The sequence below is a fragment of the Zalophus californianus genome, chromosome 9, assembly GCF_009762305.2.
Source record: "Zalophus californianus isolate mZalCal1 chromosome 9, mZalCal1.pri.v2, whole genome shotgun sequence".
NCBI classification, from domain to species: Eukaryota; Metazoa; Chordata; class Mammalia; order Carnivora; family Otariidae; genus Zalophus; species Zalophus californianus.
Window position 1 is genome coordinate 39,299,562 of NC_045603.1, and position 24,902 is coordinate 39,324,463.

General features: G+C 33.6%; 1 protein-coding gene across 4 annotated transcripts in view; it reads right to left on the reverse strand.

Annotated features, from left to right (window-relative positions):
* Nucleotides 1-24,902, reverse strand: part of SYT1 (synaptotagmin 1) — a 522,467-nt gene that overhangs the window by 317,070 nt on the left and 180,495 nt on the right. For all 4 annotated transcript variants that reach the window (XM_027594829.2, XM_027594828.2, XM_027594825.2 and 1 more), the window contains one exon: nucleotides 20,012-20,061. The gene's annotated coding sequence lies outside the window, so the exon portion shown is untranslated. The remainder of the gene's footprint in view (nucleotides 1-20,011; nucleotides 20,062-24,902) is intronic.

Genomic DNA, 24,902 nt, shown 5'->3' on the forward strand with positions numbered 1-24,902 from the left:
CCAACATAAAGTCGAACACAGACTGAATTCCCTCGATTTTGATACTGTTTTCTAGTTCAGATGTAGTTTCTTCAAAAGGGAGGGTCAGAATTTCAAGCCACTTGTTCTCTTGTCTCTACACATCCTCACTTTTTAAAATTAAAACTCTCTTCTCACATTCAGACTGTGCTTTGGGGGAAACCTAGGTCTGAGTGATCTATTCTATGGACCCAGAGCTTGAAGAATTTTCTACCACTTGCCAGTTGTTATTTATGTCAAGTTTTGCCTAATTTAAACATGACCAAGCAGTTTTTAGTACAACTTTCTAGTTTAACTTTTTGGAATAAAATCAAATTTGATAAAATAAAAGGAGAAAAACTTTCAAAAAGCTGTTAGTGACAGAAAATAGGAATTTTTAAAATAGAAGTGTAATCTCAAGTATAAGTATAGAGTTGCAAAAACAAATGATGCCACATTCCTAAAAGAAAAAGTGCATTGCCAATAGTCAACCGGACTGACAACTTGAGGCAGAAAATCCTCATCTGACTTTCTTTAGCCTTGGGCACATTAGTTAGCCATCAGTTTCTTTGCCATAAACTGTTGATAAGAGCAAATTATCTCTCAGGAGTGTCATTAGAATTTCTTGAGGCCTGTAAAGCATTTTGAAGACAAAAATCCTAAAACTAGACAAATCGCTATTCTTGCACAGATGTGCACTTAGTTTCCTGTCTGTCTTGGTCAGTTTGTATGTCACTCACTCTGTATACTGGTAGGTCCATTATATAAAATAGCAGGAATTGCTTTCAAAAGATAGGCCGTCATTATAACGGAAGCATTATTATTTATCTGTGATATCTAAGAGATTTTGAAAAATTTAAGAGGATGAAAATGGAAGGCATTTAGAAAATTCTTACAACCTTACAAAGCATTATGTTCAAAGTTATATTTGAGCATCGCTTTGTATTTTTTCTTAGTATTTATTCAGTCTGTTGGACAATGAGATACTTAATTCTATTCAATTTTTTTTTCCATTTGCTTCTCAAAATAGGAGCACATACATTTTTGGAAAGAGATGATAGTAAAAATTATCTTTTTACCCGAGCACTTTTCTCCAATTAAAACAAAGAGTTACACGATACTCACGTTTGCCAAGAAGATTGAGTTCCAGAAAGGAATTTTAACATCTGACTCTACCCGGAGTTTGTACTTATCATGTATTCATTGATAGACATACTCGTATATTTTTCTGTTAGTCAAGTTGCATTACAAGTGGTATTTAGTGGCCATCATCCTTTATAACAGGAGATTTTAGATTCCTTTTTATATTTCATGTTAATTTTTAATTACTAAAATTAATGTTATAATTCTATATATAAAATATTAAAAAAGAAAAAACCTCAGTCTCAACACTCAAACACAATTGTGGAAAAATAGTGTGTTTAAACATAAAAAGAATATGAGATAATTTCTTAATTTTTCAAGAATACAGTTTAAATACGAATGTAAGTCAGCATTATGGCTTTAGTTATGCATGTAATATATTTTGTGAAGCCTAATAAAATAGAAGAAACAGTACTTGAACAATATTATTGATTACTTTATCTACTTATAGATATAAGATTCTTTTTTCACTGCTGTGGTTTAAATTGTTGTGAAGCTATTAGTGGGTGTATTTACCTGTGTTCTTAGTTTCACATTACTCATTGCCATTTATAGATGAGCATCTGCCACCCCTGTTGTCTTTCTTCTGAGAAACACATTAACCTACTACAACAATTTACCCATAAAACTATAATTATTAGCTGTCTCTGATTTATTGGACTCTATGGTTTTGGTTTTACAACCAAAACAAACTTCTCTGATTTGCTACACCCTAAAAGAAACATTAAAAAGAAATGAGTAGGAGCTTAAAGCTATGGTAACATTTCCCCCTTTGGCATTCTCCTTCATGAAATGAAAGACTGAAAAAGAAGATTGGGGAAAATTAGTCCTTCATGTAACTTAAGAGCCTTTATATTAAAAATAGTAACATTTAGGAACAGAATACACACCTAAAAAGCAGACACTACAAATGAGAAATTTTAGGATAATTTGCAGAGAGGATTTCTATTGTTGAATCTTAATAAAGTTGAGTATTAGTCTCTCAAGGATGATGTAATGTTGTCTTCAAAAGAATACATATTTTCTTCTATTTGCCACCGGTAATGTTATATTATCTTGTGTAAATATTAAGATTGAGGTAATTATATTTTCCCGTCTTTCATGTATTATCTCCTTCATATAGCTTTTCTGATGGAAATCTCTTTAGAACCCTACCTCACTGACAAAACAAATTGTATTTAGCACTTCTGCTTGATTTCTTGTGAATGTGGCATTAGAATGTCGGTTGAAAAAAGCTATTTGTCAAATAAAAGCATACTGTACTAGCACATGAAAGGGACGAAGATATTATCACAGCAGTCTTCAGGGAACTCATTAAAATGTATGTAAACCAGGAGCAAATAATAATATATAAAAGGGAACTCAGCAGTCTGGGTAAAATTAAGTAATAATAATATTAAATGCATAAAACAGCAAGAATTATCTTCTCTAAGAATCATTTAACCAAATAACTGCTCTTGTTTCAGATGCTTACATTGGTTCCTAATGGTTGGTTGGCCAAATAAAATTTCCCAGAATGAATAGTGATACAACTCAAACTCAAGAGTTCATGCCTAGATGTTTCTTTATACCTGTTGATGTTGTAACATGTGGGTCTTAAATATCATTAGTGCTTGTGAAAATAAATAATACAACCTGGAATTTGAAGAATTAATGAAAAATATTCAAGAGTCCACAAGGATTATTCTATGGCCATGCAGGATACAGTTTTATAAGCACGAGTCATGTGCAGGCACCTTCCCCCCACCCCCTCAAAAAAGACCTAAAAAACAAAAGACAAAAAAATGTTTGAGGATTCATCAAGGAGAGTTGAGGGAGGGAGGGTAGTTTGAGAAATCATGACTTAACGACTAAAGTTGTATTCTCTTAAAATGTTTTTCATTTTTGAGTGCTGACTGCCAAGTAGCTGTTTTATATTCATAAATGGTAAAATATATACATTTTAATATTATTGTTGAAATGAAGAAAATTTTTAAAAATGGTGTCTTGATACTCATGAACCCTCACAAAAACATGCTATCAGGGTCCCCAATGTGACAAACACTGAAATAATAAACATAGGGTGAGGTGTGGAATGAAATAGGCCTGAATCCAATTCCCAGTTCCTGCCCTGATTAGCTCTGTGAAAATCATTCAGTCTCTCTGAACCTCTGCTCCTCAACCTGTAAAAATTATACATTCCTCACAGGACTATATAATTACTGTATTATTATACTGTATTATATATATATATATATAATATATACTATATATTATATAGACTCAATGAGATAAAAACTCCTTAGTAGAATGGCTGACAACAATGTGTTCTCTTCCATAAAAGGTACCTGTGTGCTGATTACTGAAAATGTTTGGGACAGAGTAGGAGGGAGATCAGTTGTCCAGACATGATAAATGCTTTTAGACAGAGGGCCCTTTTTCTTATGAGGCGTTTATTTGGTGGGAAATGTCTGTACGGTTTTAACAAAGGAAGCAACAAATAATTCTAGAGCACACCTAGCTCTTGAGCTCTGGAAGAATTTATCTACTTCACATATGTGAACAGTTTATCCCTAGAGTATTTTTTTTCCAACCTCTATCACCAAAGGATTAGGCCCAATTATAATTAATTCTTTAATAATGAAATTGATACCCTTTTCAAGCATTTGGACCAGATACTAGATTAGAGTACACTATAAAATATGCTTCTGAGTAATTATGACCTAATTAATTATTTTAGATGGCCTTTGAAAGTTTGATTTACTAATTGGACTCTCTGAAATTGAAAGCAGGAAATAAAGCTGTCTAGCCCACCAGAGGCTTCATTCCATTTGGCACGAAACCAGAGTGAAAGTTGACTTAATTTGTGCCGTTTTGCATGGTTGGGTTTGACAAGTGTGTTTGGGTTTCATAAAATAATCAAAGGTCATTTCTGGCCTTGCTTTTTGCAACTACAACTCAAATTAATAAGAACAAAATCCAAAGCATGGCAGGAGCTCTAGGCATGATGTGTACTCCTGCCTTCCTCTTTCAGGCTTGCTGCATGGGTGTGCACTTAACAGTATAGAGGTGATATTGCCAAATGATTATACTCAACACTGAAATGTGGAAGGACATTACATATTCTGTATCAGTTCCAGCTTAGGGTGTGTGCATATTCTCTGAGTCTCTGCAGCCCAGGGAAGTTTTGTCCTGGGGTAGATACACACCAAGATAAAGAATTGGGGAAATTTAAGTAAATATTTCTAGTCCAGGACCTGGTGCCCATATCCTGACTTCCTCCCTCTGCCTTTTTACACCACTGAACATGAAAGTACAGTTGGTATTGATGTTTTATCTGGAAAACTTAACAAATCTACAGGTCTTCTTCCAAGCTAACTGCTAGAGAGAATCATCTGTGTGGCCTTGCTTGTGTTCATATATTGTTATTTATTTGCTTCAAAGTTCATATAAAACTGTCTGGAAAGCTATAGTTTTTATATGACCTTAGCTTTATAGGAAATTTTTCTCTATAGGACTCCAAGTAAACCAGCTTAAAGGTTAGTTAACACTGATCAAAAAATGACCTAGCACTGACTCTCAAAAATGGCTATTTATCAATATAATTTCTTAACACTTTTAATATTTAAACGGCATTGAAGTACAGATCTCCGAATTCCAATTCCACAGTTCCATGTGGAACTATTTTTCTGCTTAATAGAAGAAGCAGTGTTTAAAGTCAACTTTAAGAATTCAGTACACACAAGGACTGTATATTTGTATGGGAGTCATCTGAAAGAAAGGATAGGCATGAGTTCTGATTTTGATAACAAAATTACTTTCTTTTTTTTTAAATTTTTTATTGTTATGTTAATCACCATATATTACATCATTAGTTTTTGGTGCAGTGTTCCATGATTCATTGTTTGTTCATAACACGCAGTGCTCCATGCAGAACGTGCCCTCCTCAATACCCATCACCAGGCTAACCCATCCCCCTCCCCCCCTCCCCTCTAGAACCCTCAGTTTGTTTTTCAGAGTCCATCATCTCTCATCGAACATCTATAACATGCTCTTGACATCTCAAAGAATATTTTAAAATCTGTTTCTTAATAAAAATGTTTATTTTTATAAACTGGGGAATGAATCTTATAACTTAACTGGCTTGTCATGGCAGAAAGTTTCCTCCATTGTATGGATATATGATCTAAAATCATATTCTATTGACCGCATCGAGGAAATATATAAATAATATAGAAGAAATGTATTTCTTGTATATTATCTATATACAAGAAATTCTGATCTATGTTTGAAGTTTTGAGGTTTTATTCAGATTTCAGAGACATATTAATGTGGACTTAGTAGCCCTTATTAATAGTAAGATACTAAAAAATGACCAAATTGGAAAATGCACTTGCTTTTCTAAGCTAGTGGATTTGTAAGGGAAATGAACCAAACCAAGATGAACTAGAAATCATCAATTATAACAAAGAAGTAAAAATATGCCTCACTCTTCTCCATTACTTTTTTTGAGCGTCTTTTATGTACTAGACATTGTTTTATTAGTTAAGGGTTATTGTTTCCATTGTATAAAGTCAGCATTAGACTAAGGATAACCCACAATATCTAATGCAAGGAAATGCAATGTTACTCATGGCTCCTGGACACTGACTGTTTGCTCTCTTTAGATGTTGACATGGCTTACATGTTGCTGAGTTTGGTTTGCAAACCAAAAGACGTGACATTTACTGTTAATCTGAAGCACACAGATTATAAATTTAAGATTTTCTGGAATGATTCTGTACACTGGTATATAAAAGTGCAATGTTGCAAAAAGAAATGAGCTTTACAGGTCTGGTTGCATGTTATTACAGGCAGTCATGAGCCCCCTCTGAGGTGCTGGGGAACAAGGGAAGCTACCATGAGATCTACCACTATCCTATGATGTTACCTTTGCTTCTGATAAAATTCTGCATGCTTAGTAATTAAATTGGGAGCATAATTTTGTTGTGTCTGCGTGTGTTTGTGAGCATATGTACAAGTACTTCTGTGTGTGGGATATGTGTATGGTGGAGTGTGCACATGTGCACATCTTTGTGTGTACATGAGGGTGGTCATTATGTTGTGTGTGGGTGATATGTGCATGCACATGGGTGTGTATGTGTATGGTCTTTCCCTTCCAATTCATAATCTAACTCATTTTTTAAAATATCTACTTTTCTATCTTGTGAATAATTATTGTTTTATAATTCTTGTAACCCCTTATCTAGAGCATTAACTTTTCCTCTCCTTTTTTCTCCCATTTTTTTCAATTTTCTGCTCATTACCAATTAAACCATAAGATAATGTAAAGAAGGAAAATTCAAACCAATTCACATAACATCTTCTATGCATGTAAATACACAGACTAACAAATTTGCATTTTCATTGTATAACTGACTGTCCAATAGATTTAACAGACAGTGGGGTATGTGTTTGTCAGATTTGATTCAGAAATTGGGAAGTGATTTGATGAATTTGATGAATTACTATAATAAATATTCAAAAATCATCCTTGATTTTTTTTCTCAAGATTTATTTTTCTGTTTATCTTCTTGCCTTCAGTGACTGCTAATAATTGTTACTGGGTTATTTGTTCTAAAGTAGCAGCAAGATAGGAAGAAAAATCAAATATCAGCCTTATTTTTAATACATTGTCTGCCCACCGGTATGGCAAGAGCTGGCATCAAGTGTTAGTCATTAAGCCTCCTCTGATCCCAGTCTACCCCTAAATTTCTAATTGGAATGTATGAAAAGCAGTAAAATGGCAGCATGCAACCCCTCAAAGTTCTAGCAGCAATAGAAAAATCAGGGGTTTTCTTAGGATTTATGAGGGTAAGGCTGAGGAGATAAAAAGGAAGAGACTAGAACTTCAGAGTACATTAGAAGGAGAATGGAAAGTAAGTGGTGTTTATGCGGGGAATAGTTAGTTCCTATCAGGAGCACTGGTGTAAATTAGCATTACTGGTCTCACAGATACGAAAAAGAAAACATACATACACATGCACAGACACTCACACATGCATATGGTAGATTTTGCATTATTTAGAAATATTATAATGCAGTAATTTGCAGATTGGGAGATAAATTCTTTTGCCTTCTGACTTCATTTGTTACATTATAAAGACACATTAAAAAGTCTGTATCTAAAATTTGTTAGCTAAGGAATGAGCAAAGATCTTGTTTTCTCATATATGAAATGGAAGTATTTTGGTAATAAGAAAAATAAACTTCTAAATTAGTGAGCAAAAAACCATCTAAGATTTGACTTCTAGTCTTATATAAAACTCATTTCCCTCATTTTTACTGTGAGTTCTGAAATATTTATTTTTTCAAATAAATTTCTTTGCTGAAAGAAAATAAGTTTATGTGAAATACTATGTGAGAGATTAAATCATTACATTTTACTTACATCTTTGGCCTGCTTTCCTTCCTTCCTTCCTTCCTTTCTTCCCGTCCTTAAGTCCTTTTATTTCTCTCTCATTTCTCTATCCCCTACCTTCTGCATTCCTTTCTTCTTTTCTCTTTTCTGCAAACATTATTTGAGGACAGCCCTCAGTCCTGGCACAGGGTCTGGTACTGCTGAGTGACTGCATAGAATCATACAGTGTGTGCCAGGCATTGTGCGGAAAGTGCTGGATTGATTTCTGGAATGGTGGGTTCTGAGGAGGTGGCTAGGTTCTGATCCTGCTGGCTGTTTTTGCTCATATCCAGCAGATCAGATGGGTCCTGCAGTAGAGGCATGTCATAGATGCTCTGGGAATATGAGAGAGAGGGAGAAAATAACTCTGCTTAGGGAGAGGTTAGTTTAGGCAAAGTAGGGTCAAACTCGAGCTAAAGCTCTGGTGTTTGAAAGAATGTCATACTTTTTGGAATGGTGAGTAGGGTGGTTTTGTGTTTCCATGGAGCTGGAGGGTAACATACCTGTTGCTTTATCTGTTTTAGTTTTTCTTCTATTAATCTTCCAAACTTTTTTGTTGTTGTTCCCATTGTCCAGTTGTTACTTCCCATCCCAAATCACCTCAGAGACTCTGATGTCATTGGGTTTTGGAACTACTAGTGATTAGACAGAAATACACTTATTACCCATTTTCATGTTATCTAATCTTTGTGTAATACTGTAAGGTATTCTCTGTGTGTGTGTCTCTCTGTTCTCCCCTCACCCCTCAGTTTATTCATGTATATTGAATGACTAGGATCCTTTGGTTTTTATGGAACTGTGGGAATGGACTGCACAGACTGGAATGCCTTTAAAGGCCAAAGATACCATGAGCTGGGATCCTAGCAGGAATAAGAAATGGCTATGTATATATTTCCTACAAAGGTTTCTGGGGCATCGAATGTTGGTTTCAAAAAACATTATGCTTCTGATTCAGGCAAGTATTGCCTGGGTAAGCATAATCTCAAAAATTCTTCAAGGGCATCAACAGGCAAATTCTCTAGCTGCCTTCTCCCCTGATAAAGTACAAACATACACTAGTAGTGGTAGAAATGAAGCCATCTTTTCAAATGATGCTTAACAAAGGAACATATTTTAGCACAAGAAAATCCATTATCCATTTCTGAATCTAGAGCCTCTAGATGGTCTCCCCAAAAGTAAGATGGAATACAAGGTATAGATACCAGTTTTGTGAGGTTAAAAAGGTACCATATGTGAAACTGCTAAACAAACTGTGAAGTGCTCTGCAAATCCAAACAATATTACTGTCATTTTAGATTAACTAATAGTCGAGTGTTGTTAGAAAGAAAGAAGTAATTACTATTGTCTTGGCAAATGACTTAACCTCTCAGAGTCTTACCTTCCTCATCTGTAAAATGAAGTAATGACACCTATCTTCTAGAATTGGCAAAATTATAGATAACATGTACAGTCTGCTATACACAGAACTTGATAAAGGGCAGGAATTTCATAGATTGTAGTATTTTTATGATTATAGCAGACATTTTTAACCATCCACAATGTTGGAAAAATTGAAAGAAGATATCTTTTAAATTTTACAAATAAACCAAATACTTGCAATTCAAACTATTTGGGATTCCATGTCTTCAAAAAAATTAGAAAACACCTATGATTTTATATTTCAAGTTTCAGTGAGCATGGAGGATTTCTAAGAGTGAAGTTTAAATCTTTAAAGAATAAGGGGTGCATTGGAATGTCTGGAAAAATAAAACAAAGAGGAGAAGAAAAAAGAATAACAGAGAAAACAAAGCTCTTTTATGGCAGCAGCCCTGGACAAGTGGGTGATTTTCAGAATGATAATAAGCACTTACCACCCCATGCTCAGGGCTTCTCCAACTTCATGCACAGTGGGGAACATTCTGTGTCCTTCAATATCAAATTGTACATGCAAGTTATTTGTAACAGAACATTGAAAAGTCAGTGGAGTCAAACCTGTTAGGCAGCTACTGTCAGAAAACATCTGAATCAATAGGACACTATCTGAATAGTCTTTCCCAAGCAAAACACAAAACTGTATTAACCAAAAGCATGACAGCACTGTGAAATTTCCTCACTATGATAACTTAAAGCAACATAGACCTTGGGAAGCAAGTTTTGGTGCCTCGCCAACAGGCCAGCAAATAACAACAAAATGTTATGGATCATAGTATTGAGCATCACCTAAGAGACATGGAAAACCAGCATGGCAGTAAGTCATGTAAGATCACTACGGAATGCCCTTTCCTTTGTAAAGTTTTCCAGGCAGTGTTAAGCTACGTCCACCTGCTGGCTTCCAAGTATTTCTTGACATCATACTATTATATTTAATTTTAGAATGTCCATTCATCCCATTGTAATGTGAATTACTCTACAGTAGAGACTGTGAGGTGGCAGAAAACAACAGTCCTGCCTCTAGAAGTCCTAATCTCAAAATCCAATTCTCACACTTACAGTGAAAATCACTTACTCTTTCTGATCCTCAGATTCTTTATCTGTAGGATGGGGATAAAGCTTGTCTATCAGAAAACATATACAAATATATATACATGTGTATGTGTGTGTATCTTACATTCAACAGATGCTAGCTGTAGAATTATTAGTAAGCATATAAGGAATGTTTGTTGAAAATATGAAGGTACTGATTGAAGATTCATCCAGTACATGTTGGGGGATAATATTTCATAATGCAGATGAGAAGTTAAATGGCAGTATTAGAAAAGTTGAAGGCTATAAATTTGTGATTCCATTTTGAACCAACAATTCCCTCATTATTCTATTTTTTTAAGAGAAAAGGCAATTTAAAAAATACCTCTAGCTTTGCAAATCTTCTAAAGGTCAGTCAATATATAAAAACATCAGATAATTAAGTGAAGACAGGCTAATTCTAGTCTGAGCAGTTAAAATGTGGCATATTTATTGACTCAGAAACCCTAAATTACCTTAAACTCCTCCATGTCTTTTACTGACTGCCTATACTGAATTAGTTTTCTGTGATTGATTTTAGAGTTTATGATATAAAAAGAGAAATGTCCTAGAAGCCACAAACTTACTGCATTTTTATATTTGTATCTTTAATTAGGCAAAAAATACACTTAAAACAACTAGATTATTCAATAAATTATAGATAAATGGATAAAAAATGTATTTACACACAAAGGAATTATTGAGCCTTAAATGGAAGGAGATTCTGACACATGCTACGACATTGAAGATACTATGCTAAGTGAAATAAATCAGACACAGAATACTCTATGATTCCACTTATATGAGGTATCTAGCATAGTCAAATTCATAGAGTCAGGAAGTGGTATAGTGATTTCCAGGCAGTGGAGAGAGGGAATGGGGAGTTATTATTTAATAGATATGGAATTTTAGTTTGGAAAGATGAAGAAGTTCTGAGGGTAGATGTTGGTAATGATTGTACAACAGTGTGAATGTACATTTTTTTTGGTGAATGTACTCAATACCACCAAACTGTACACTTAGAAATGGCTAAAACAGTAAATCTTATGTATATTTTATCACAATTTTAAAAAGGTCAAAAATAAATTATAGATTTGTCTAAGGCTAAAGCTATAGCTCCTGAAAGTAAAAGCTTATTGTAGTGGAGTGTTTGAGGAGGTATATAAAGCTAGCTTTAAGTGAGGATAAGTAAGAGAAGAGAGAACTTTAGATAAAGCCGGCACTATGATAGATCTGGGTTAAAAAGTCATCACTTTGGTTCAACTAGCCTTGAGCACCTACTCTGTCCCAGGGTCTGGGATAAAAAGATGATTTGCCTACCATTCTGAGGGATTTCACCCCTCATGCAAAGAGAAACTCTTCAAACATCATTTTGGTGTAAGTCTGAGAAATTTGTGTGTCTAAGAGGAGAAGTTTTAGTATTACATAGACCTAAGTCTAAATCAGGCTCAAAAATTATAAGCTATGCTACCTTGAGGAATTTAGTTTGCTTCTCAGAATCCCTCATTTATGAAATACAAATATAAACTTCTCAGAGAAATTACATGTAAGGCATTCAGGAGGAAGTTAAGTGTTCAGTTCCTAATGGTCACTGCCGTGTAGTAGTACTAGGACAGAGGTACGGGCTGGTTGGGGCTGCCTGACAAATCTGGCAAAATCAGGTGCTATAGGCTGGTCTGGCCTCACTGTGCCACCTTCATAATTGTTGATGCCAGCCCAGAAGAGCACAGCATTTGTCTGATCAACACTAGTAGGTGATTATTGAAAGCATATATTTAAAGGCACCCGGATGGCTCAGTCAGTTAAGTGTCTGCCTTTGGCTCAGGTCATGATCTCCAGGTCCTGGGATCGAGCCCTGTGTTGGGCTCCCTGCTCAGCAGGGAGTGTGCTTCTCCCTCTCCCTCTGCCCCTCCCCACTGCTCACTCTCTCTCATTCTCTCTCTCTCTCAAATAAATGAATAGAATCTTTAAAAAATAAAAAAAGAAAGCATATATTTACAACCATAGTTATAATAAATACTAAAGTTAAAATTTGAAGGTGATTTCCTTGATCTTAGCTGTCAAATAGGATGAATGGTACAGATGGTTGCAATGGGCTGAATGTTTGCTCCCCCCTACCCCCCGCCAAAACTCACACACTGAAATACTAACACCCTTGTGATGGTGTCAGGAGGTGATTAGGTCATGAAAGTGGAAGGAGCCCTCATGAATGGGATTAGTGCCCTTATAAAAGGGATCTCAGAGACCTCTCTCACCCTCTTTGCACCACATGAGAATATAATGAGGAGAAATCTGCAATGTGGAAGAGGGCTCCTACCAGAGCACAACCACATTTGGCACCCCAGTCTCAGATTGCCAGCCTCCAGAGCTGTGAGAAGTAAATTTCTATTGTTTATAAGCAACCCAGCCTGTGATAGTTCATTATTGACTGAACTAATGAAGGTAATGGTACAAACAAAGGTATTTCCTTCATATGGAAGGGCCACTTAAATATTTACTTCATGAATTGATGCTTTTGTATTTGGGGTAAATTTCTTTTAAATTAAAAAAATTAAAATGTAGATTAATATTTAATCATGTACTTTAAATACATTACAGGAGGAAAAAAAAAGCACAATTTCTAGCCTACTATACCTCATTGACAGAGCTTCTATCACAAGCCTCACAAAAACCCTTGGGAAAACTTGTAGGTATTAAAATAAAGGAATCCTGGGCTCCTGTGTAGAGGATTGGAAGGAAATGTAAAGAGCAGTGCAGAGATGCTGCATCTAGAACCTGCGTTTCCTATCCCCAAGTATCTCCACCCATATGACCTAAGTTCATTTCAGGATCTCGCACTGCCGAAAATCTCTTGTCATTTGCTTATGAGGGGTTAGGCAGGGCAGGGAGAATGCAGGGCTGGTGTAAATGCTTTGACTCTGTTTCTTTTTTCTTAGACATCATACCAGTCACCCTGAGGCATTTTGATTAAGAGAAAAGTGGGGCTGGGAAATTTGAAGCCAAAGCCACTTTAAAGAAATGGCAGCTAGAGACTCTCCGGTGGGAAGCAGAATCATATCAGGCAAAGGTTAGAAAGAGATAAGTCAGTGTGGAAAACCAGTTGAACTTATTGTCCACATTTTGGACAATAAGTCCAATAAATCTTCCTCTCACTCATCTAGTCCCATCCCCAAGCCTTCAAATACCATGATTCAGTGCAGACTGTGGGTTTTCATGGGTTTGTTTGTGCAACCACTCTGGGCAAATATCCATCCTATGAACTGGAAAGAAGAACATCTTAAAATGTATCTTGTTCCATAACTCCTTCATAGGTTGAGGACTGCCTGTATTTTCTCTGTTATTTTCATTGTCTAAATGACAAATTTGGCTTTGCCTTTGTAAAACATATTGATAATTGTGCAAATCTTACCATAATTGGAAGTAATGGGTACATTAATAATTATACAATTACGTAAACCCATTTTTCTAGAATTATGTTAATAGACTTAATTCAGATAAATAAATATTAGCACATATACAATGCTTTAAGACATAATTTGAGGGCATTAAGAAAATCTCTAAAATTAGAAAAAAGTATTTTAAAGTCCAAAATGAAGGAAAATCCAAGGCTAAGTCTTTCTTTCATAGTTCGAACATTACATTCTTAATAAAAAATAAATAACTTCCCAGGAGAGGTTATAGCAAATTGTGTCTATGCTAGATGCAAACATAAAATGGATAAGCAAAAACCCTGAGCAACTTGCAAAACTGGTGCTAAGAATTATTTCTTACAAGACATTTCAGACCATTGAAAATTCAGATAATATCACTTTGGGGGTCATTGAGGTAGCAAAACAAATGCATTTTGGGCATTCTTTTGTAGACATTATTTTCTTATTCCAAGACATTTTGTACCAATTCATAAACACAGGCTTTGCCAGGATTCTTTTGGAAGTGAAAAATAATAGCAGGGTTAAGAAATTTATATTAAGCATAATAACGGGACATAAGTTGCTCAAATATACAGTGGAACATATGCTGAACCAGATTTTTTGTAATTTAGAGTAGAAAACTGTCTGCAGTTTATGTAAGCATTACATTTTAAAGAGGAGAAAAATGACAAGATATTTACCGCAAATTACATTTTACTGACATAGAAATGGTTATTACCAAGATTGGGATATACTTATCCTTAGAGGCAGAACAAGATTTGACATTAAAAGACGGAGTGGTATTACTACTGATATTCCATGTCAGTAGTATAAGGAGAATTTTTATGGTATTTGCAAAAGAATGACTTAAACAACAAAGACAATTAATAGATATAAAATTAACAGAAAATACTTGAAGTACTAAACTGAAGAGAAAATTCATAAAATATTCTTTATCATAGGGAAAACAGCCAAAAGAGCAATTTTGTTTTCTAAGATTTCCTTGGTGAAAAAATAAATTTTGTGATTTCAATTCAGATATCATATACAAATTTTTATTTAATTTTTTGAAAGGAGAATGTATCATTTTGCCATGCAATGGCATGAAACTATCCTTAATTTTAAAATGGTTTATGTAATAACATATGTTGAACATATTTTATTTCTGGAAGCCTGATGAGCCTACAGTTTGGTTAGGTTTATTTTCTCTGGAGAAAATGACCCCATTTGTGATTCCAAAGTAAATAATTTCATGATAGGGTAGAAAGCCCTTTTGGTAACCTACACATCAAATGCAGACTGATTCAGCTTACCTATAGGGCCATGAAGACTATCAAAATGTCTCAAGTCTTCCTTTTGACCTCTGTGAAGAGGAGTCATGCTACAGACCTTGTCTAATTTTAGTATTTGCTTTAAGGGGGAAGAGGTCTTCAAGGAGAGGGCTCATGGTGGACCCCTCCCAGAGCATGTCTACATCCGGCTGTATCAAAACAAAATTTCATCTTGCATTCAAGATTTCTAACCATCCTCCACATCTCTTCTTTCTTCCTTCACATTTGCTTTCCTCAATTCTTTGCAGACTTGTATATGTTTTATAATTTTAAAAGGATGCCCCCTTAATATTTCAAAGGAGATATCCTTAATAACAAATATAACAAAAATTCTTTGCTTATACTCTTGTGCTAACTTCTGTAATAAACACATAATCAACATCCATGGAATTCTCATATAAACCTATAAAATATGATTTATTATCTTTATTTTTATAGATAAGGATATTGAGGAAAAAAGGTCAAATTGTCTTCCTGAGGTCATGTAGTGACTATGTGGCAGAAATAGAACTTGAATGTAGCTCTTTCATCCACTGCCAACATTCTAAATTACAAAAATAAATAATGCAACCTAAAATAATGACCTGGTACAGACAAATAAGTGAATAAATCAGAATATTAGAGTGGATCAAAATTAGCATAAATTATTCAGATAGTTAAATAATTCATTTTGACCTTTTATTGACTTTAGACTTTACATGATATGCTTTAAATCCGACTATATGGTTTTAAATATTTCTACTTTATCTCTTTCATAACTGTACAAGTTATATTTCAGAGTCATGAGAGATGATAAAGTTTTCAGAACAAAATAAAGACAAATATCAATGGGAGCATCCAAATCAGATTGTTTCTAGAAATAATGGACAGAATTCTATCAATACTATAAAGTAGCTAACTTTATTTAGTACCTACTATCAACAAAATTACACTATTTCACTCACTCATTGAAGAAATTAAAACATCCAGAGGTCTACTAAATAGCCTTACATCCCTAGCTAAGAAGTAGTGAAGCTGGAATTTGAACACAGAGTTACCATTCTTTAGTATCCTCGGAAATAACTAAGTCATGAAATCTGTTTTAGCTTTATCGTAAATAATAATCACTGTGGAAAACCCATTTTACCCAGTGCCCCAAAGAAAGTGATGACTGCCAATCGTTTGTTAAATAAAAACATCGTGATTCTGATCAAGATTAATCAGGTGAATATCTTAAAAAGATAGTCTATTATTGTAAGTCAAAGTACTATTACTATCTATATAAAGTGAACATTCCAGTATTTGTAGTTGTACTAAATATAAGCTACTTGATGACAGAGGCTGTGCTTTGTTTACTCCTCGATCTCCAAGACTTGGGAAAATATATACAGTAGGTACTCAATAGCAGCTATTAAATAAAGAATAAAGAATAAATAAACAAAAGAATTTCCAAAATAGTACCAAAGACTTAAAGGAAATAAGTCCAGATAATGTAGTAAGCATAAAATACCTAGGAAGCACAAATTGTGAGCATCCATTTTGTGGTAATATCTTTTATAAACAAAATAAATATAATTCTGTTCCTTTAGGTGACCTTTTATACTTATGGCTGTTATCCATTTCAACTTTGTTTCTACCTTTTTGTCTAAAGATAGTTGTCTTAAATAATTAAATTCTCCTACTGTGGTTTAATTTTAGCATCTGAAGAAAAAATCTGCATGATTCAATTTAATGTTTATTGATAAGTGATAAAGAAAAGTGATATCATATGTGCATCAAATATTTTACATAGACCAATGACATTTTAAAAAGATCTATTCTTTACTTTTATCTCTTCTCACAATACCATCATTCATATAGGAAAATGCACTATGCCTTGCCTTCACCAGTTGTGATGTGTTTAGTTGAAAGTGATAACCTGGGAAGGGGTAATCAGACCTGAGTTCAGACAGTAATTCTGCTGCTTACTAATTAGTCTAGCTTCTTAAAGCTTTCATTTCTCATTTTCACTTATCTACTAAACTGTGATAACTTTGGAAGTGTTCTTTTGATAATTAAATGAAATATCATTATATGATTAGTAGAGCACCTGACATAGACAAAGAACCCCAAAAATGTACCCCTTCCTTTCCTAACTCTCCTTCTTTTATATAAGAACTCATCTTAGGCTTATGGGTGAAAAAGCTAATCAGGATGAAGGGTAAATTATAAATTCAAGGAAAGGGGACATTTTTTTCTGGAGGACCATTATTGTCTAGAATAGATATTAATCAACAATTTTGGTTTCATCATCAACACACTGTTGTAAAATAATATATTGGATTCCCAAAAGAGCAAAGGCAAATTTTCATAGAAAAGGATGTTCTTTTTACAGTAATAAAAGATTTTCCATAATCATATAATAACCAAAATTTGTAATTAAACATCACTATACTCATTTATCTAATTTGATCTCAGAAAGTCTTGGGAAGTAGACTTGACATTTTTTTTTCCATTAGCCAGATAAGAAAACAGAGTCAAAGAGGTAATTGCTTAACTATTGTTGTTGGCAGATTGTGTGTATGTATTAATGTTATATATTATTATTATTATTATCATTATATGGTAGTTTGTGTGATCTCCCCGTATGCTCTAGGACTCCTCACTATGAGAAGGGGAGTTGGGTGAGGCCAAGACTCAAACTTAGATTCTCTCTGTATATAATTCTTTCCACCATAAACATCATTCTAATGAGTTGTATCAAAATATAGTTTTAGGCAGATAAGAGACAGTACAAAACTGGATTAGTGTTTTGTTGAAAAAAAATTAAGTTTTGAAAACAAGCTTCTTGAACCAATCTGAGACACTCAGTTTTTACAGTACTTTCAGTTAATATGGCAGAAAAAAAAGATAGTGGGTTGTTAATTAAGCCCGAATTTTTCTTGATTCTGTCACTAGATAGGAGAGTTTCGATAAATAAGTTGACTTATCTGGCCCTTTATAAATGAGGATATTAGAGGAGGTAATGTCTGTAAAATGAATATACTACACTAGATAGATACATTTTTTTCTTAACTCCATGCTACCATTAAACACACACACACACACACACACACACACACACACACACACACACACCCTTATACTTTTTGATTATAAGAACTCGTTACTTCGAAGAGAGAATGGTTTGACTAATTGAAAGTTCTGAGGGGCATTTGCAAATCATATTTATTTGCTAATGAATCACAAAACACTTTCCTAGTTAAAATCTGCTTTCTCTTAGGACACTTCTGAAAACTTCTTGTTCTATTTGGTATGCCAGGAAAGAGAGATTGTTAATAATAATCGTGCTTTGAGTGAAAACATCAACTCCCAGTAGTATTTAAAGAGGTTTAGCAGATTTAAGATAATGTGAATAGTTGCTGAGAAGCATGCCTGAGCATCTGAATTTTTTTAATGCATCCTCTTTTTTATTATTATTATCTATAGAGAACTGACCCTTAGAGTACTTTAAAGTACCACTGAGTGTTCAGTCATCCAGGGGAAAATTATTATTTTAAAATACAATTTTCAATGGTCCTTTCCTTATTTTTCTTAAGCACAAAAACTTTTGTGAAATATAAGTGCAATGTGCTCTAAAGATCATTAGTAATATTCTAATCAATTACCAAATTGTCCTTAAGCTATGGGCTTTGAGGCAAAATTATAGGTTTGCATGGCTTTCTTATGCTAAAAAATTTTAATTAATAAGGCTTGATTTAAATACAAATCGTACAAACTTATTATTCATGAGCTTGCAACACAGACACATATTCTATAAAGACAAGGAAAAATAGTCACTGTATTATCCAGTGTCTTCACTTTATATCATACTTCACGTTATGTACACCTAATTCATGAACTCTTTGGAAGATAAGACCTATAGTAATACACTTGTAATGTTTTGACAATATCATTTCAATTCAGAGTATTTCTCTTTGTAAATATTTTATGAAATCATTAAGGCATAAACTACACTTTTTAAATTTGGGCTTGAGTTAGTCATTTTTCCTTATTTATGAGTCATTTAGCATGTCCTTGTTAAATAAAAGACAAAGGCTAAAAGGAAAAACTACTACAAAGCACAAAACACACCAAGAAAATGCATGATTTCTTCCTTGGAAATATATATGTTATTTTCTCTAAGATTATTCCAATTGAGCAGAAGTCCTCATTACTTGAATCAATTCTCTCCAAAGGATGCCATGCTAAATCCTGTTTTAATATAATTGTGAAAAGTACAGTTCAAATCAAGCAACTTATATAAGTCACACCTGAATAATAGACAAAATCACTTAAGGATAGGTCAGAAAACAGCCATTGATGGCTGTTCACAGTGATATTATAAGGTGACTAAGAAATTGTGAAGGGCTATGGTAAATATTACCTGGTTCTTGTATAAAGAATGTAAAACAAATATGTATGATTCTGTCATTCAAAAATTCAACCTGGAAGTGAATTTTCAGGCTCATTTCAAGACAACCACGGCATTAAAGTGATATAACATGGTTCATCAACATGGACTTTTCCATCCTTATTATTTTTGATATTCACGTATTTAAAATTTATAATTGTTCACACCTAGGAAATCATTTTAATGTTACCAATTCTACCATAAGGAATGGTATCAAAAATTTTAACTTTGTTTCACAAAAACATTTAGGAAAACAATTATTGCTATCAATTAATAGCTATGTAAAGATATACATGTCATAGTTAAGTTGTGAGAAGATTAGAAAGAAATGTACTAATGAGATTAAACTATAGATTTAAAGCCTACAGATGTTGGCCATTTTTCTTGATAATTCTAATTTAATGAGTGTAAACAAAACAAGCATCTTGATTCTGTTTCAATTTTTTTTCAAAATGAATAAATTTTCTAGCACACACAGAGAACCCGAGACACTGATTAAATTTTACTAATTTTTTTCTTCTTTAGAATTTAAAATGATATCATGCTAGTCAAAAGATATGGTGGAATCAACATAAACATTTCTGCCACATAGATGTTTCACAAGGATTACCTTGGCCTCTTATTTAAGAGGATTATAGGATAAATGATTTTCAGTTTACTCCAGTAAACTGGGATTAAGTTTTAGAAGGCTCCATTTGCTTACTATATTAATCTCTTATCTTAGAAAATAGAAAGGTGAATATTTCTGTAAAAGAAATTTGTAAGATCCCTTCATTTTATAGGAGCCCTAGTAATATTATTGTATCATGAAAGTACTTACTGTTCTGTTAGGAATTCTGGGGTATTTTTCTTCTTTCAGATTCTTTTCCTCTAAAAGGAAAACAACATAGGTACTGGTTAGTTGACTGCATAGTTCAGTATCATTTCAGAATGTCATAATTATAACTGATTAATTTTATTATGTAATATTTCTACTTAGAAATCTTGAGATATATATATCCAAAACAATAAAATGTCATGTATGTTTGACATATATAGTATATGATAGATAAATAGGGATTTTAAAGTTGGTTTGAAGAACTAGAGATGAAGATTCTGTGAGTAGTTTATGCACTGATTTTTGTGAAAAGTTAATTATGCTTCCTTCTAGTATAGTTTTTCAACTTGAAAAATGAAATAATACTAATCTGGGTAGACATTGTTAGAGAATATTACATTATTAAAAAGAATCATATAATTATTAATCAATTAATTGCCTGGTGCTATATTTAGTATTGACATGATTATAGTTCACCCTTGAACAATGTAGGGGTGAAGGGCACCGACCCCCCTTTCAATCAGAAATCCTTGTATAACTTCTGACTCCCACCAAACTTGACTACTAACAGCCTACTGTTGACAAGAAGCCTTCCTGATAACATAAACAGTCGATTAACACATATTTTGTATATTATATCCTGCATTCTTAGAATAAAGTAAGCTAGAGAAAAGAAAATGTTAAGAAAATATATCGACAGTACAGTAGTGTGTGTGTGTGTGTGTGTGTGTTTGTGTGTGTGTGTGTGTATCCACAGATTTAAGCAGACTTTGCAGTTCAAACCCATGTTGTTCAAGGGTCAGGTGGATATCTATCTATCTATCATCTATCTATCTATCTATCTATCTATCTATCTATCTATCTATCTATCTATCATCTATCTATCTATCTATCTATCCCCCATCAGGGGTAAAGAGAAAAATAATCTCATATCACTGCATTAAAAAAAAAGTACAACTTCTAGTTTAGGGAGTAAGAAAATGAAATCCTTCCCGAGTCAATATCAAGAATTGCTTTAATGTAATAAAGATGTCAAGAATTTCTGATTTGATTTGACAAGTTAGCAACTCACAAATGAAAATTTCAAGGTACTAGAGACAAGTACCTTTTTATATAAGTTCTCATCAGTTTTAGTCTTCAAAAAATTTAGGTAGAATGAAAACCAAGAAAGAATGAAATATTTAGAAACAGGTTCATAATAGGCCTGTTACTCTGTTTTTAAGAGTTCTTACAGTGTCTAGGTTCAGCAGAACCACACAAATATAACGCTAGCAGCTCTGGCAATTGGCTCATATAGGTACTCAGCGTGAAAGATCTGAAGTGACAGCTGTATTTCCAAAGCTGCATTTACTGCATCTGTTCAATGGTTAAGCCTCCAAGGTCTGCTTTCATTTTATTTCTGCTTGAAACTCAACTGTTTTCTAGTAAAAGCCATTAGAAAGAGCATTGTAAAAATGCATTTAGATTTGCCTGGCTGACTCTTAAAATACGACTTTGAGCTACAATTAATTTTAGATAAGATTTCTATATATAATTCCCATGTACTGACACTTTTCTTATTAAAACAAAAACTACAACAAAATTCTACGAGTGCACATACTTAGGAATCAGAGTGACATAGAGCTCTTTACAAGAAACAATGGGGGCGAGGGCACCTGCTGGAATAAATGAAGGTTTTCTACTAAAAACTAAGAGATTATCTGACATTGTATTTATTGTACATTAAGACTTACCAAGGCGTTGGCTTCCCAAAGGGATACAGTGAAAGGATTAAACAATTTTTGTGACTTACGAGCCATCTGCAGGGATTTGATTTCATTTTGGTTATGCACGCACATCTATCACAAGGATGAATGGGCAAGCCTGTTCTACTGTAAGGGACAAACAACTATTTTACTTTCAATCTATGCACTGAATAAGGATGTGCATCGTATTTTTCTGGTAGCTAATTTCTCTCTCTTGCATGTATAAACATCTCTATTTTAGAAGAAAAAAATGAAAATAGCACAGGATGATTTTGCACTTTCCGCCAACTCTCAGGCTTTTCAATAACGTAATTGGTATCAGTAGGTCTAATTCAGACAGTTTCCTGGTATTGAGACTTGGTACTTTCATGTGTTTATATGATACTTCAAAAAATGTGAATCTTTTTAGGTAGATTTATGTATTTTTCACAAACAGTATGAGCATTCATACTCAATAAATCTGATGACACTTTCATGTTTTTTAATCCAGTTTTAGAAGCAGACCTGACCTGGAGAATAAAGAAAATAACTGAGACTTAGGGATTACTTTTGCTTGACGACAGCTAGAAATTAAACTGCTGTACTTTGTGGCCCTAATCATAATTCTATTTACAGAATTAAGCAAAACACTGTATGCTTTAGGCATAAATATTGCAAATCCTTGACTTGCTTTGTGGGAGGAGGGCACTATTTGTATTCATTTTAATGATGAATATTTTAAAATGCACAGCTGTATTTTTTGTGAAAGGACTATTTCAAGGATGACAAATTGCTAATGTTAATATCCAAACTTTGTTTAAAATATCTCAAATATTTCATTTTGATGAAAATATTGGTTTTAATGGAACTTTTACTAACATATCACTAACCTAAATATTTATTTAGGGTTGGATATAAAGTATGCCCTGTGAATCCTTGCAACATGGCCGTTTGTAAACATTATCCCTTTGCCCCAGGTGGACTGGGATGGCATCAAAATCCCTATCTCATGTTTTAAATCTCAAAACTGCAAATTATGGATAAACTCAGTTCTTTTTCTTGGGCTTCTTCCTACTGAAATGCCAAAACTTGTGGTTAGAACATAGTTACAAATTTGATGTGTCATTTCCTCAACACAGATATCATTAATCCTAAGGGATTTTGTTAGACATCTTTTGGCTTAAATTCTTATTCTTGGAATAGTAGTCAGCAAGCAGAGATTACTTTAAAAAGAAACACTATCCAGGGCATTAGTGACTGAGTGTAAGATTTTAAACACTAAAAGCATTGCATGACACTTAAATGTATCACATGATTCTAGATTAGATCCTGGACAAATCGGCAAAAACGATTAGCTATAAAGAACAATATTGAGACAGTAGATGAAATTTGACAGTGGGCTATGAAGTAGACAATGGTTTTACATCAGTGGTATATTGTCTGTGTTTGATAACTGTTCTGTGTAAAAAAAATGTCCCGTTCTTAGGAATTATACTGAAATATACACTAAAATACTTGGGATAAGGCACACCAGGTCTCCAACTAATCCTAAATCGTTAGGAAAAATATATGAATTGTGTATATATACACACATATATAATAGTTTAGATATAATATATATAATAATATTGGCAGAGAAAATGATACAGACCAAAATCTTAACAGCTGGTTAACCTAGGTAAAGGACATATGAGAACTTCTACTATCCTTGCAACTTTTTTTGAGAGTTTTCATGAAAGAGTTCATTATCAATAAAGAGATTATAAAACTACCCTCAAAAAATAAAAATAAAGTGCCATTTTTCAATATCTTTACAAAATATTTCACTGAACTGTGGCTGTTTTATTTTGTTCATAAAGCACAAGATCATTTCATTCTACATGTAACTGTAAAAGATAGTGACATTTATCTGGAAAATGGAGAGTAGTAGGCAATAAAAGAAAGGTAATACATCAATCAATAGAGTAAACAGATGTTCTATAAATAAATGCAGTCACTATTGGTACCTATGGTGCTAGCTGGTAGGAATGGTAGGAAGTCAGTAACACAGAATATGAACTTTTCTTAAAAGAGAGAAGGACAAATATTTTGCCCCATATTGAGGGACAAAGGAATGTTTCTATTTTTTCTTTTTTGTGTCTAACCATTGACATCCATTTAGGAGGTTTAATTTTACAAGCCTGTCCTCATTATGATAGAAGCAAATGTTTACCAACACAGATTGGAAAAGGTGGACAGGAATAAAGGGTCTACTCATTTTTCTGTTGTGATATTTTATTACACAAGTCGAAACATGTGAAAACATTTGTTGGCAGTCAGCTACAATAATGACATATTGGGTTCAACCATGTTTAACATTTTCATTACATTCCAAATAATTATTTGAGAATGGGGGGCTGATAATGAGGCAGAATGGCTCTAAGTCAGGAGAGCCAGTTCATATCTCGAAAAGGAGGATGGGAATTAATTACATGAGAAGCTTGGGGAAGTTAATTGGGAATGAGTAAAGATAAGGACACTATCAAAGCATGAAGAAATAAAACTATTAAAATAAAAGGAATAGCAGAAACTCACAGCACACCTAAGGGAGAATGAATCCTGTAGAATCAGGAGTGTAGAGGAGCAGAATTATGCCTGTGGGGGCCCCTATTGTCTTCCAACCGCTAGAATAGTGCCTGCCACATGAATAAATGTTTGCTGAATGAGTAATTATATATTGACAAAAGCAAAATTTAGTGTATTTTATTCCTAGTCTGCTTCTGCCTCTAATGTGTGACTTTACACAAATCACTTAATCTAATTTTATCAGCTGTGAAATGAGACAATGGGAAAAGGTGATTCTCCAAGGTGCCTTCCAGATCTAAATATTTCTGTATATGGTTCTGTTTATTAAAATGGGCAACTGTGAACATTTTTGTAGAAGAGAATAGCCTTATATGAGTTTTAAATGAAGAGAAATGGGCAGAAATAGAGAAGAGGAATGAAAGAGCAATGCATTGATTCAAGTAATGGAAAATAAATCCCATTGAAAGAGACTTTAATATAGAAGAGAGAATGCAGGTGATTTATGGTTTTGATGTTAGAAGTGACATTTATGTGTACTATTGATACAGGCATGCAGATGTAGAGATCTTTATCTGTTCTTTTTATTATCAGAGTGACTAGACACA